The following is a 14,688-nucleotide window of genomic DNA, read 5'->3' as shown; positions in this document are numbered from 1 at the left end:
TTTGCGCGATGTTTTTGGCGCATGGGGCGGGTTGGCGGCCTAACTGGCACTGCTGCAGAGTCACTGCGCCACTCTGCGCCACGGCTGGTTATGGATATAAGTATCCATGAATACACTGTGCGTGAAAATGGGTTTTGGTGCACGCTGCTGGCGCACGCTGGCGCATGCTCCCTCTCTGCGCCAGACGCGTGTGCTACTTCTGTGCTAAATTCTATGAATTGCAAAAATATGGTGATTGTGTTTTGCTAACTGAAATGAACTGCTCTTTTTGCAGAAGTGTCACAATTGTTTTTATTTTTATTGTGTGCATATCTGGGCAATGCTAGACGTCTACGGGCTTAGTGCACATTACAAATGTGAAAATATAAATAAATAAAAGATACATATTGTCCAAATTAGTAATATGCTTTAATTTCAGAAGCAACAGATAAGGACTATTTTGATTGTAGAACAAAAATATTAGCAAATAATAACTACGTTTATCAAGTACTGCTCACTACAAAATTAGAATGGAACCTCATTAATGTACCCCCTGAGCCTTGATTGGAGGGGGTGAGCAGGCCAAAACTATTTGCCAGTGTAGAATATCCCGGGATCTTATAGCAGAAAGTTGCAAAGGCAACTGAGTGGGTTAGGAGACTGTTGCTGAGATGTTATGCTTTTAGATCTTCCTGTAAATCATGTGTTTTCTTTCCTATTCCTGTGGCAACATATGCTGTAAAATGTGTTGTTTAAAAAAATGTTTTTATTGTTGACGGCAATTAATCCTTTAACACATTTCATACAAGAAGAGAAAACATTAATGTTCAAAGTATATCAATACAAACATCTGTTCTTTCATGAACATTAAATACATGCAAGTAAATTCAGCAGGAGTTCTTTTAAACATCCAGCAAAACAATTCAACACAATTCCCATTCTAGTAAATCCCTGACATAGCCACATAAACAAACTTCGTTGACTCTACAAAGTTAAAACAGTTGGACAAGTCCTAGTGCAGTTTGATTTAGCATTAAAACAGAACACACCAATTTCATATTCCTAGGATTAACCACTGTGCTAGTGGTAGATAACAACGCAGGCCAAAGAGTCCCAACGCTCATGCTATGAATTCTGTGAAGAAACCTCCTAAAATATAATGCACACTTTGTTATTAACGCTGGGCAAGATAGGATGAGGTGTCCAAGATTTTCCACCATGTCTTTAGTTCCACAAAAGCGACAATTACCCATGGCGAACTCACACTGGCCGTAATCAACCAATAGCTCTTTGGTCTGCAACAAGTTATATTGAAACAACAAAAAGGTCCTCCTCTCGCAACTGCTAGGATAAATCACCAAGTAAGGCGCAAGCACCCCCTCACTCTTATGATCCATATTCAAATGTTTTAAGGAGTCGTAGGAGTGCATGCGCTCAACAATCTCGATCCAGTCCTGTCGATACAGTGCTGAGTTACCCTGGTTAGATCCCTCCCAAGATCGTCCTTGGAGAGACCCAACTGAGTCAAAATAATTTCACAGAAGACTGACGTTTCATTTAAGAAAGGCACCCTCTTGCTCACCATTACAGTCTCAAGATCTTGAAACAAAGACTCAGCCAAAGGGGATTCAATTTTCCCACACAAAGTTTGAAGCCTCCATATTGCTTGTGACCTCAGTGAGTTAATGCCCAGTTCGTATTTATGGCAGCTATGGGTACAGACTGCAGATGTAGGGCTTGTTTCCATATGAAACTTTCAATCAGAGGAAAGAGTAATCAAACAAGCCCACAACAACTGGCTGATCTGGAATTTACATGGACGGGACACAATCGGAAAACCCAAATATGTGAACTTATCAACCCGTTTTAAGGGTTGATCTTCAACCCACCATAGAAAAACAGTAGATTTCTTTCTCAAAGAACAATGTGGTGTTGGATATGGGGATGAGTATGGCTCCCTTACTTCACTCAGTCTGGGAACGTTTTCCCCCAGAGTGCAAATCAAAATCTGGCACCCAAGAATATATGCACAATAAATGAACATATCTTAAAGTGAAAAATACAAATTTAGTTGAATTGACCTTTCCCCTTAGAAGAAAATGCACTAGACAAAAGAGCACTGGCATTCAAAAAAAGTAATCAACAACAGAAAAATAGCATGAGAGAGGAAATGTTCCAATAAATACGCTGGAAAAGCATAAAAGGTGCTCACCTTTTAAACACAGCAGTATGTAGGGAAATATTCCCTGGAAAACAAAATCCCAATACAAGCATGCGCTTTGATGATAATTGTATGTGTCTGCTTTGGAAACATGATAACCTGGGTGAAATCCTGGTAGTCAAATGCTTGAGCAAGCTTGCCGACCTCAAAAAAACCAAAGGGGGTTGCATCCGCCCTCTGGAAAATGTTAATGTCCACCTACATGTATCCTTTACTTGACCTCTGAAAAGCAGCACATGGCCACAATCAGGGAAAAATAACTGCACCAGTCTCCAGGATTGCAACCTCTTTTGCCACATCTTAGGCAAATGTTCAGGTACTCACTTTCCCTCTCATTATTTCCCCTCTTCTGCCCCATGTCTGGTTTACAACAATACTCTGCTTTATGAAGATGACTTAAAAAGTACACATACTGTAGTAAGGCATCCACACAAATATATAAATCCTGACAGAAGAATGTTAAGCAAAAGGTGTACAATTGTGGCATTATTTCCCCATCTTGACTGGGAGATTGCAAATACCAGAATGCAATTCAGCAAAAGGCAAAAAATCTCTTTTGTAATTTCAAGACGTAAAGCAACATGTGATGTGTGAAAAGGTTACCTGTTTGTGTTTGATAAATGCAGTGTTCATATATGATGTGAGGAAAATATCACATTCTACCAAAAATAAACGCTTTTTGGAGCGTTAAATATGAACATCTGAAAATAATGTAGCTGATTTAAAACTGTTTTGTGTGATATATTGTAATTGAAATGGAGGAGAGCATAGATTTATGCAGCTCACTGATGCTTTGTGTGTGCTTGCGGAATGAAAAAGCCTATTTTCATTTCTTAACACAGAAATGTTACAAACATCTCCTCCAAAACAATGGTCTCTTAAATAGGCTATCACTTGTAAATCGCTGCACTTTAAATGCTCTGCTTGAAGAAAGAAAGTGATAAGTAGTCATTAAGGGGCCTGCGGCGTCTGATGGGCCGCTGGGAGTGGGTGTTGCTTTCTAAAAAGCCACAGGAGGTTGGGAGACGACATTGTAGCGCGAGCTTAGTTCATGGAAGCTGCACAGCTCCCCTTAAAACAACATTCTTGGGATAGCTGAGGCAAGCACTGGTACTTGCGGGGGCACCATTTGGCAACTTCTGACAGCAGGGCCCTGGGCCACTGCACAGACTGCCCATGCCTCGAGCCGGAAGACACACCCCTCCCTCTCTGCAGCAGCCACATCAACCCACTGACCTACACAACAAGGATGGTAACCTGGCACCTCCATATCAAATATTGATCCCAGCAGCATGTGCGTTAACCTAGCTGAGCTGTATTTCCCCATAGGGCAATATCCCTGGAATGTTCGTGCGACAGGGCAATGATGGTCGCATACAAGTCGTTATTGCCTTTCGAGTGGCTCAGCCCTAGTGTCTCCAAGGACTCGAGGGAATGGGCAGTTTTCAAAAGAGCAAGTGGTTTGTCTGTCATATGCAGTACTTTAGATGGAAAAAAAGAAGTGCGGGTACTCACAAGCTACGAAGCCAGACATTTCGGCGCAGCAATTTCGGCACGGCACCTTGTGCACAGGTTGCTTTAAGGCACACCCTGTTCCTGTTGTTTCCTGGCAATGCCCAGTTTGATTGAATTATGTGCCAAGGAGCACACACGTTGGTAAAGCTGTGTATCTGAGATCCTTTCACACAAACTTCCAGTTTGTTATTATGCATTGTTAAGAATGTTTGGATATCTATATTAAGTGAGACTTCCTTTTTTTCTTATCAGACTAGCAGATATCATAGCTGTAAATCAAATTTTAGAAGGGGAGTTGCATTATTGCTTGCTTTCATCGCCTAATGAGAAACTCTGCAGGCAAATTAAGCTGTGTGCATTTTTTCAGTCAAAGAAATTCCATCACAACTCAAGTTACTTAAATATTGACATATTAGAATAGGCACTGCTAATAACAAAGAAACATCTTAAAAAAGTAATTTTCCAGACTTCCCAAATCAATCCCTGCTCCATCAAATGACACCAGTGGTAACAGGTGAGGCACACTTAGCGAAACAGTGTTCGCGCCTGGTGTGCTGAGAGCATGTTTGTCCATCCTTTTGTTCTGCAGGGTGGGCCCTGAAGAACACATTATGGGCACTGTTGGTGGTGGAGAGAGGAGGAGGGAGAGGGTGCTGCTTGCCCCAGCAAAGGCCGCAGGAGCTTGGTCCTTTAAATTGCGATAAAGTGAAATGAAAAGCTTTTGTTTAAACCTTGCCACTTTGTTGAGTAAAGGTACTTTGTTTCAGACATTGAGAAGTGCGGGTACTGAAATGCTCAAAAATAAGTAGTAAAGGTAGTGAGAGCTGGTAGGACCGGCCCATTTAAAGCATGAGGCATGAGAGAATGAGGCGATGAAAGGTGCTGGATTAAGAATACGCCCAGAGCAAGACAACCGTCTGACACCGAGTGCTACCACCAATCCACCGTTACCCTGTCCAGGTGAAGAAGGGCCCCAATCGGTGATGGTGTAAGATAACAGAACTGCTTTAAGAATCAGTGTAAAAAACAAGAGGGGCCATGGGAGTCCCTCTGCCGGACATTAGTCCCGGTTCCAAGAGACTTACCCAGAGTCTTTAGCTTACTATCTTTCACATAGGAGAAATATCCTAAAACATATCAGTCTTTGTCCTGCCCTAGGGCAGTCCAGCACTGAAATTCTAAGCAATTCTCCTCTGAACAAGAGCACCAACAGCAACCCCAGACAGTGTTAGTCTGTCTGGTTGGACCTCATCAGTAGGATGGAGCTGTGCCTCTCTAAGAATAGTGAGCAAGGGGTCCACGTCTGGATTCCCCTAGTAACTTAGGGTTACACCCAAGGTTACTTAAATATGCAAAAAACAAGGGGGGTCCTGGGAGTCCCTCTGCTGGACATTAGTCCCAGTTACGAGAGACTTACTCAGAGTCTTTAGCTCACTATCTTTCACAGAGACGAAATATCTAAAACATATCAGTCTTTGTCCTGCACTAGGGCAGTCCAGCACTGAAATGCTAAGCAATGAAGATTACCCCGGCATATAGCGCAGGGAGTCTCGAAAGACAGGGAGGCGAGTATTATGCTTCATCTTCAATTTAATCCTGTCTCCAGCAGTTTCAACAATAAACAATTGTGTAACTTCCCATCTAGGGAAACACGTTCTTTTACATTTTTTTTACTTTTACCTTTTTAACCAAAAAACTAAATTTCCCTTTTGTCCCAGGGCAACTGTAGTCCCAATGTCCTGGCCACTTTCTGTATCCCCCTCTTCTTGATTGCTCTTTAACTGTAGTCCAACTTGAACTGAACTCTCAACTAGTCCAAACATGGTGTCTGTTCTCTCCACTGTCCTGTTCTGCAATTCTTCCGCACTAGAACTGGCGCTGTTGCTCTCATACAGCTCGTCTTTCTCAATGACCTGGCTCAACTGTTCTTCTGGTCATCTCCTAATGAAAGATACAACAGAGCATATTAGGGAGGTGGATACAACCCTTTTCTGGGAGAAATGTATCATTAGTACATTGTTACATAGCAACAATAACTCTCCTGTGTATCTAGGGCGTGAAAGTAATGCTCGCCTCCTTGTCTTTAATAGAATCAAGACTCACTGCGCTATTAACAGGGTTAATCTCCATTCTATGTCAAGACGGAGGCGAGCATTATGCTTGTTCAAAGTTTGTCATCACTGTCTCTGTTACTGAATGTACAGGCTTAAAATAGAACATTCTAAACATAGTATCACAGGCCCAGTCGGGCGCAAGTAGTATGTCTTGCAACATTGCGCCCTGTGCTAGCACTATTGAAGCCATCACGCCCCTAACAGAATGCACTCCAAACGTAGACATATTTATTCCTGCTAACTGCATTACTTTAATGACCCATCTTGCTACGGTGGTTGTCGCTACTGCCTTGTGAGGTTTCCTACGCACTATGAGCACTATGAGCAATTGTGTCGTCCCCATCGGCCTCATTTCTGCAGTCCTATGCTCATATACTTTTATGCAGGCTGCCATGCACCACTTAAGGTGTTCCTGCAGGTAGGGGTGCACTGTCATCGCTGTGTCTGTCTTCGTTCGTCTGGCTAGCGTGAAGGTTACTCCTTCTGGTCCGTACACTTTGCTATTCACGTCAAAGGCTCTGACCTGTGCTACTCTTCTACATGATAGTAAGCACAACAGCATTGCCAGTTTCCCTAACAGTTGCTTCAATGACAGGTATCTGTTCCCTGGCCAGCTGGCTAATAGTTTCAGGACTACTGAAACATCACATAATGAGTCATACTTTGGCTGTGGCGGTTTCCTTATTCCTTTAAGCAGTCGGATTACTGCTATGTTCTGCCCTACGGGCAGTCTTTCTACGGGTGTATGGACTGCTGATTTTGCAGATCTGTATACTCCTATGATTCTATAAGCCTTCCCGTCTTTGATGAATTCTGCTAAGAAGTTTAATGTCTCTACTAAAGGGGCTAAAACAGGATGAATACTTCTCCTTGTGCACCACTGTGACATCTATTCCAAGCTGCCTCATCGCTCCTTCTAGTCGTTGGTGCCCATGACTCTGCAATGAGGCTAGCAGCCTGCGCCAAAATCTCTGGGAGATTCCAGCGTCTCCTGCTATCATGCATGCCATCAGCGGGAGAGTCCCTCTCACTCTCAGAGGATGATATGACCCAACTGGGTCCGTGAGAAGACTGTCTCCTGGTGGTAGTATTCTCGGGTAACCGGTCACTAGTTCCATCAAGGTTGGAAACCATACTTGTGACTACCAGATCGGGGCCACTACTATCATCGTCGCATACTCTCTGCGCACTTTCGTTAGCACTCTGTTCATCATAGCGAATGGCAGGAAGTTGTAGTGCATCTCTCCTCTCCAATCTTGAAGAAAAGTATCTACACCTGCAGCCAACTGATCCAGTCTCCAGATGAAGGACCTGCTCTACTGCGTGTTCAGTCTGGATGAAAACAGATTTGTATGTGCTGGTCCCCCTATCTCTTCTATCTGTCGAAAGATCTCTTTGTCTAGCATCCAGTCGCTGGAGTCTGCTAGGTACCTGGAGTTCCAGACTGTTACTACATTCAGCGAACCCGGGAGATATTCCCCTACTACTCATGTCCCTGACTCTAGGCAGAAATGCCTGAAGTCCTTGGCTAGTTCTGCTAATAATTTGGACTTTGCCCCTCCTAGATGATTGATGTACCTGACTGCTGATATGTTGTCCATTTTCAGCAGGATACATGAATTCTCTTTGCCTTTCGTAAATGCCTTGATCGCAAACGACCCGGCTAATAGTTCTGGAGAGTTGATGTGCAATTTGAGTTCTTCCGTACTCCACTTGCCCCCTATCTCTAGCGCTCTGCAGGGAGCTCCCCAGCCTGCTCTGCTGTTCGATTCTATCACCAGATCAGGGTGATCGCCAGATATGGCTTTCCCATTCAATGTAATATAATAATGTAAAGGCCCTGGGAATATGGCCTGGATCGATGCTGCTAGTAGACCCACTACTCTCTCTATCTTCTGCAGGCAATTCCTTATTTCTCTCTTTATATCCCTTATTGTTCTGGTTGGTAATTCTAGTGTAGCCGTCCCGGTGTCTATGACGAACCCCAGGAATTCTATCCTCCTCCCTGGTATCACTTCTGATTTCTCTCGATTGACTAGGAACCCTAGCGACTTCAGAAGGTTTGTCACCCAGTCTATCTGGTTTTGGAGTGTCTCTCTGCTGTTTACCATCAGCAGAATGTCGCCCAGATATATAATCATTCTTGTCCCTTTCTCTCTGATTGCCGCAGCTATCGGCCTCATGAGTTTTGTGAATGCCCATGGTGCTGAGGCTAGCCCAAACGGTATTGTCACAAATTGCCAAAATCGCCTGCCCCAGTTGAACACTAGGAAGGGGCGATATTCCTCTTGGACTGGTTTCGTGAGATGTGCATCCTTCAAATTGACCCTTGTGAGCCACTCACCCTGTCTGAGGGTATCTCTGAGCTGATGGATCCCCTCCATCTTGAAATGGAGGTAAACCACCCAACTGTTCATGTCTCTCAGATTTATTACGGGCCTTACTTTGTCCTTCCTGTGTACGAGGAACATATTGCTTATAAACTTTGGGGTTGTAAAACAGGGCTCTATCGCTCTTTTGCTCGCCAGGCTTCACAGCTCTGTGTGTAGCATCTCCTTCTCTGCCAGCGCTGAGTGTAAGGGGCAGGGGATTGGGATTCTGTGGGTATCTGTGTAAATTCTAACTGCAGCCCTCTGAATGTCTGCAAAACCCAGGTGTTGCTGGAAGGCACGTGCCAGTTCTCCCAAAATCTCAATGTTCTCCTCCCCACTGGTGGGTTTGTGTGCTGTCTCACCTGAGGGGAAGTTCTGTCCTCGTCCCTGTCCTCTGCCTCGTCTTCCTCTTGGGAAATGGCATCTGGGGGGAAAGAAGTTGCCCTGCTGCCTGTTTTTCCAATAGTGGGCCCTGTTGTTCTGAGGCCTTCTCGTGGCTTGGTACTGACCGGTCGCTCAGCCTCGGTACCAACCGGTCCCGGCAAAAACTCGACGGGGGAATATTTTCTTTATTGTCGCTTGGGCCTTCGCCAAGGAGGTATAGGTTCCTACGAACCTTCCCATTTCCTTCCCAAAGGTATCTCCAAATAGCAGTCCTTGGGCTGCCTCGCCTGCCTCGTAGGATACCAGATCCCCTAGCTTGGGGTCTATTTTGAGGAGCTGTCCTCTCCTGCGGATGAGATGGTGCAGTTAGCGTTACCCAGGAGGCATTTTGTCCTTTGGGCCCAGTAAGGAAGCACCTCTGGGTCCACTTTTTCACTTGTTTCTCTTGCTCGTTCCGCCAGGTCCATGATCTTCACGAGAGGTCCCGCTAGATCGAGCACGTTTTCTTGGCAACTTCCCAGGATCGGTCAATCCCTTTTCTGGGATCACTGGTGGTCTTTGAAACAAAGGGCAACATCTTCAGATCTAGCTCCGGTGCTTCCACTACTTTCCCTGGTTTCAGGCTTAGGGCATTCTGCTCTCATCCTCTGTCTTAGTTCTTTCTCTAGAACTTTACATAACCTGTGGGTCATGTATTTAGTAACCCTTGGTGACGGCAACCATTCTGAGGACTTAGGATTTCGGATGACTTCTGGCTCGAACATATCCAATATTCCTTCATTGTCCTCCATGTTGTTGAGTTTTCTCAACTTTTTCTTAGTGGAGGTTGTACCTCCTCATCCTCCTTATTGTTCTCCTCTTGCAAGGATCGCAAGGACCCTGTGGGTTCCTTATCAGAGAATTGCTCTTCATTACCCATATTATCTTCCCATGGGTAGGGGGGTCATGAGACATTTGTGTGAATGCGTCTTGCAGTTTTATGAACGCATCGGTAGCCTCAGGGGCCTTTGGTTCTGCCCTGTCTTTATGGACCGGAATTCAGAAGAGTTCTTTCTCTTCCGGGCCTTCTTACACCCGTGTGGGCCTTCTAGCGTGACCCTTGTGGACGTGCTTTGTTTTGGTAAGGTGGCTGTCTCTTTCTGGCTCAGGTATGTCTCAATTGTCTCCAGTCTCTCTTGAAGGGGTCTTACCCCTTAACAGAGGCGTTGCTAGGGGGGCTTAGAGGGCTATAGCCCCGGGTCTTTTGGTTGTAGCCCGGATAGAAGCTCAGATACTACAACCAAAAGGCTATAGCTAGCCCTGAATCCCACCAGTCCCAACATTAACTTGGCCCCTAACCTTTTCCAAACCTAGCAACACCCCTGCCCCTTGAGCCACTACCTCTATTAGTGAGTCCCCCAGCACTTCCTTGAAGCTATAGGCCAGATCCTCAGAGTAGGCTGCCTCTTGCTCCTCTTTGCCCTATTCAAAATCTGCCATTCGAAGGGATTGTGTCCTCCGACGTATTCCTTATCTTAGATAGAAATCCTTCAGCTTTGCTGGCCTCGGAAAATTTTTTCGCCAGAGGGCGCTGCGCGTCGATGATCGCCGAGTCGATGACCCTCGACGGCCTCCGTGCCGACGTCGACGTCATCCTGCCTATAAAGGCCGCGCGCAGCGTCCGTTGCTCAGTTCCGTTTTTCCGCGCTTCGTTGTGCCTCGGAACACCGTTGCTCAGTTCTCGTCAGATAACGTATATAATATCTAACCTCGATATCGATGGCATCCTCCTCCGACCCGACGACCCCTCGGTCCGGTTTCAAAAAGTGCCGAGACTGCGGGAAGAAAATGTCGTTGACGGACCCTCACAGGGTCTGTTTGTGGTGTCTGGGAATCACGCACCAGAGTTCGGAGTGTGAGGAATGCCTTTCCATGACGGCGAAAGCCTTGAAGGAGCGTAGGGGGAAGCTCGAGAGAGGTAGGTCAACTTTAACTTCCTCGAAAGCTTCTTCGGTAGAGTCGAGACGTTCGTCTCCTCACCATAAAAAACACTCTCGTTCTAGATCACGAAGTGGCTCCCACCACTCGTCGACATCGAGACACTCGAAGAAGAGACGTAGGAGATCCCCTTCGTCATCTTCGTCGAGTTCTCCTGAGAGAGTTCATTGCCCCACAAAACGCAGCTCGCAAGCTGAGTGGGAGGAATTCAGGAAAAAGATGCTAAGCGTCTTCGAGAAAGCGGCCTCGTCCCCCTCGAAGACAGCTGAGGGTGATACCCCGGGTAAAAAACCCAAAAAATCTAAACGCCGCGAGTCGCAGTACCCGGCGGAAAAGTCAACCCGAAAGCGCCTCGAGCCATCGGGAGATAAAGCATCATCGACGCCATCGTCGAAAACTCCTTCGAAACAGAGGTCGGCGCCATCGACGCCGTTGTCGAAGGATTCATCGGCGCATCAGTCGATCGAGTCGACGCCGACGTCGACGCCGATATCGACGCCGGTGAAGGAAAGAACCACGGCTACTCCACAGCCAACGGTTAGACAAAAGACGTCCGACTCGACGCCGAGAACGTCGACGTCGTTCTCGAGCAGGACTCCGATCCTTTCGAGTTCCTCGAGGCCTAGTACACATTTCTCGACGCTTTTCACGGCGCCTTCGAGTACTTTCACGTCGGTGTCGACGACATCGACGTTTTCAAGGCCTGTGATGATGGCTCCTTCTGCATTGGAAATGGGGTTTATACCATTCCAAAAACCAAAGTATCCCCCTTTAACCTCGATTTTTGAGGAAAGGGAGGATTCAGACCAAGATATTGATTTACAGAGGACCACATCACCAGAGCCAGAGACTTTCGCCTCTGAGGAAAGAGGATTAAAAAATCTTCAGGATGCACTTCAGGAAGCTAGTGGCTTGGACACTTCTCCTGAAGCAGAATTTATCAAACCAGACCCAGGAGAACATGCGGAGACTCCATATAGAGCTCTGATGTCTAGAATCATAGAATTTATGGGTTGGTCTGCACCTTCTCCTGCCTTTCAGCAGGATGACCTCACTGACATACTGGACAAGGGCCCACAGGAGGATCCTGTGGTTCCATTTCACTCTGCTCTACAGAGAAGGATTTTGACAAACTGGGAAACGCCGGAAATTATCCCGGCAGTAAATAAAAAACTGTCAACAAAATACAGGGTGGCTAGTTCTGACCCTGAATATTTGTCAAAACACCCTACTCCTGAGAGCTTAGTTGTACAGGCTGCAACCTCATCAGGCAGCACATCTGCATACCCCACTGCTCCGCAGGATAGGGATGACAAAAAGTATGATGCCATGGCTAAGAAGGTTTTTTCTGCCTGTAGCATGGCGTTAAAGTCTATTAACGCGACCTGTACGCTCGCTAGGTTCAGCCACACCCTTTGGGAGTGCGCTTCATCAGCGGCTGACTGCCTCCAAGAAGGAGAGGAAAGGGACGCATTTTTAAACATCATCAGGGATGGTAAAGATGCGATGTGCGAGACCCTACAAACTGGCCTAGATTCTGCTGACAGTATCAGCAGGGCCATGGCGGCAAGTACCACAATCCGCAGGCATGCGTGGTTGAGGAAGTCTGGTTTTGCCTCTGACGTGCAGACCAGGCTTTTGAATATGCCCTTTGACGGTTCTACCCTCTTTGGAAAGAAGGCGGATGACAGTTTGGAGAAACTGCAAACGTCCAAGGCAGCAGCCAAGTCATTGGGAGCTGCTATCCGTCAGAATACCTTTCGTCCTTCGGGATCATCGTGGAGAGGACGGTCCTTTCGTTACTATTCCTCATATGGAAAGGGCAGAGGACGACCGGCTCAAAGAGGCCAAGGAAGATTTACCCGTGGTGGACGGGGTAGGGGAAAGAAAGCCGCACCCGCAGGAGCAGGAGCCACTTTACCTTCGGCAACTGCATCAGCCGCTTCAAAACCACTCTGAGGTCTCCCCTCACAGAACACCAGTAGGGGGCAGGTTAACTCACCATCTGACGGAATGGCAGGCTATTACGTCAGATGCTTGGGCTCTGGAGACAGTGGCCCAAGGTTACTGCCTGCCCTTCCTACATATCCCTCAGAGTCATCCACCGGGGAACAACCCTTTGAAGCTTCCAGATCCGCTCCTCTTGCAGGAGGTTTTAGACCTGCTAGAGAAAGGTGCCATAGAACTGGTACCTGTAGCGGAAAGGAACAAGGGTTGGTACTCCCCCTACTTCATAATACCGAAGAAGGACGGAGGACTGAGACCCATCTTAGACTTACGGGAATTGAACAAATTCCTCCGAAAGGACAAGTTCAAGATGGTGACTCTCTCTCAGATCCTTCAGGCCCTCCAGCTTCAGGACTGGTTGGTATCTCTAGACCTCCAGGACGCTTATTTCCATGTGCCGATCCATCCCAGGCACAGGAGATACCTGAGGTTCGCAATTGGCAGCTCTCATTATCAATTTCGAGTTCTGCCATTTGGGCTAACCTCCGCCCCGAGGGTCTTTACCAAGCTAATGTCGGTTGTGGCTGCAAGTCTAAGGAGGGAAGGGATTCATGTCTACCCTTACCTAGACGATTGGTTGATCAGAGCTGTATCTTCGGAACAGGTTCAGAGACAACTAGATTATGTTTGCCACTTCCTTCACAAGCTGGGCTTCTCCCTCAATTTAAAGAAGTCACAGATGATACCATCACAGAGACTCCAATTCATTGGAGCAGTCCTGGACACTTCCCTGGGAAGAGCCTTGCCACCAGAGGTGAGGGCTCGAGATATTCTGCAGATGGTCATCAGATTTCAGAATGCCCAATATCTCCCAGCCTACGACTTTCTGAGGTTGCTAGGCCTCATGGCATCCTGCATATTCCTCGTGCCAGAGGCTCGCCTGAGAATGAGATCCCTCCAGTGGGCACTGAGAACTCAGTGGTCACAGTTCTCAGGAAGGATGACAGATCTCCTTCGGATCCCGGTCAAAGTAGCCCGAGACCTTCAGTGGTGGGCCTGTCGGGAGAACATCCTGAAAGGAGAAATGTTTTGGCAACCATGGCCGGAGATAACAGTAGTCACGGATGCCTCACTCACGGGGTGGGGAGCTCACGCCAACGACTTGACCATCAGCGGTCGTTGGTCTCCATCGGAGTCCAGACTACATATCAACCTGTTGGAGCTGAGAGCCATCAGACTAGCGCTGAAGGCTTTTCTGCCGTCTGTACGGGGAAGAAACGTCCTAATAATGACGGACAAAACAGTGGCCATGCACTACCTCAACAAAAGAGGAGGCGTAGGCTCACTACCACTGTGCAGAGAGGCGATGCAGCTCTGGTTTTGGGCAATTCAGGAAGGAATCTCTCTATCGGCAATTCACCTAGCCGGAGAGAAGAACTTGACAGCGGACGCTCTGAGCAGGCAGAGCACAGTCTCTCACGAGTGGGAGATAGCTCAGGAAGTCCTTCAAGAGATCTTCGCCCTTTGGGGAACCCCTCAAGTGGATCTGTTCGCCACCAGTATCAACAGGAAGTGCGACAGATTTTGCTCAAGGGAATTTCCCCCGAGAGGAGCTCTAGGAGATGCGTTCGTAGTGGACTGGGAGTTCCCACTTCTGTACGCGTTCCCTCCGGTCCCTGTCATTCCTCAAATGATCAGGAGGTTGAGAAGGTTTCGGAAGACCATGATCCTAATTGCCCCGGATTGGGCCAGGAGAACGTGGTACCCGGACCTTCTAGACATGTCCATCTGCCCTCCAATTCGACTGCCATACAGAGAGGATCTTCTCTCGCAGAAGGAAGGTCAGGTTCTCCATCCAGCCATCAAGACCCTCAACCTTCACGCTTGGTGTCTGAAAGGTTGAGGTACAAGGATTGGGACCTTCCGGATGATGTTATGGAGGTGTTGCTTTCGGCCAGAAGGCCGGCAACTAAAACTCTATACCGCTGCCGTTGGAACAAATTTTGCAGCTGGTGCAGAGAAAAGAATATTGAACCCTTTTCTTGTGGTACACCTATGGTGTTGTCATTCTTACTTTACCTGGCTAATTCAGGCCTACAGGTTGGCACAATTAAGGGCTATCTCGCAGCGCTATCAATCTTTAAGCGCACTGCAGAGGAGCCTTCATACTTCAAAATTC

Source organism: Ambystoma mexicanum, chromosome 3q (genome assembly GCF_040938575.1).
Source record: "Ambystoma mexicanum isolate Mex_15411 chromosome 3q, UKY_AmexF1_1, whole genome shotgun sequence".
NCBI classification, from domain to species: domain Eukaryota; kingdom Metazoa; phylum Chordata; class Amphibia; order Caudata; family Ambystomatidae; genus Ambystoma; species Ambystoma mexicanum.
The sequence above is the reverse complement of the archived record's forward strand: the minus strand, read 5'-3'. Positions refer to the sequence as shown.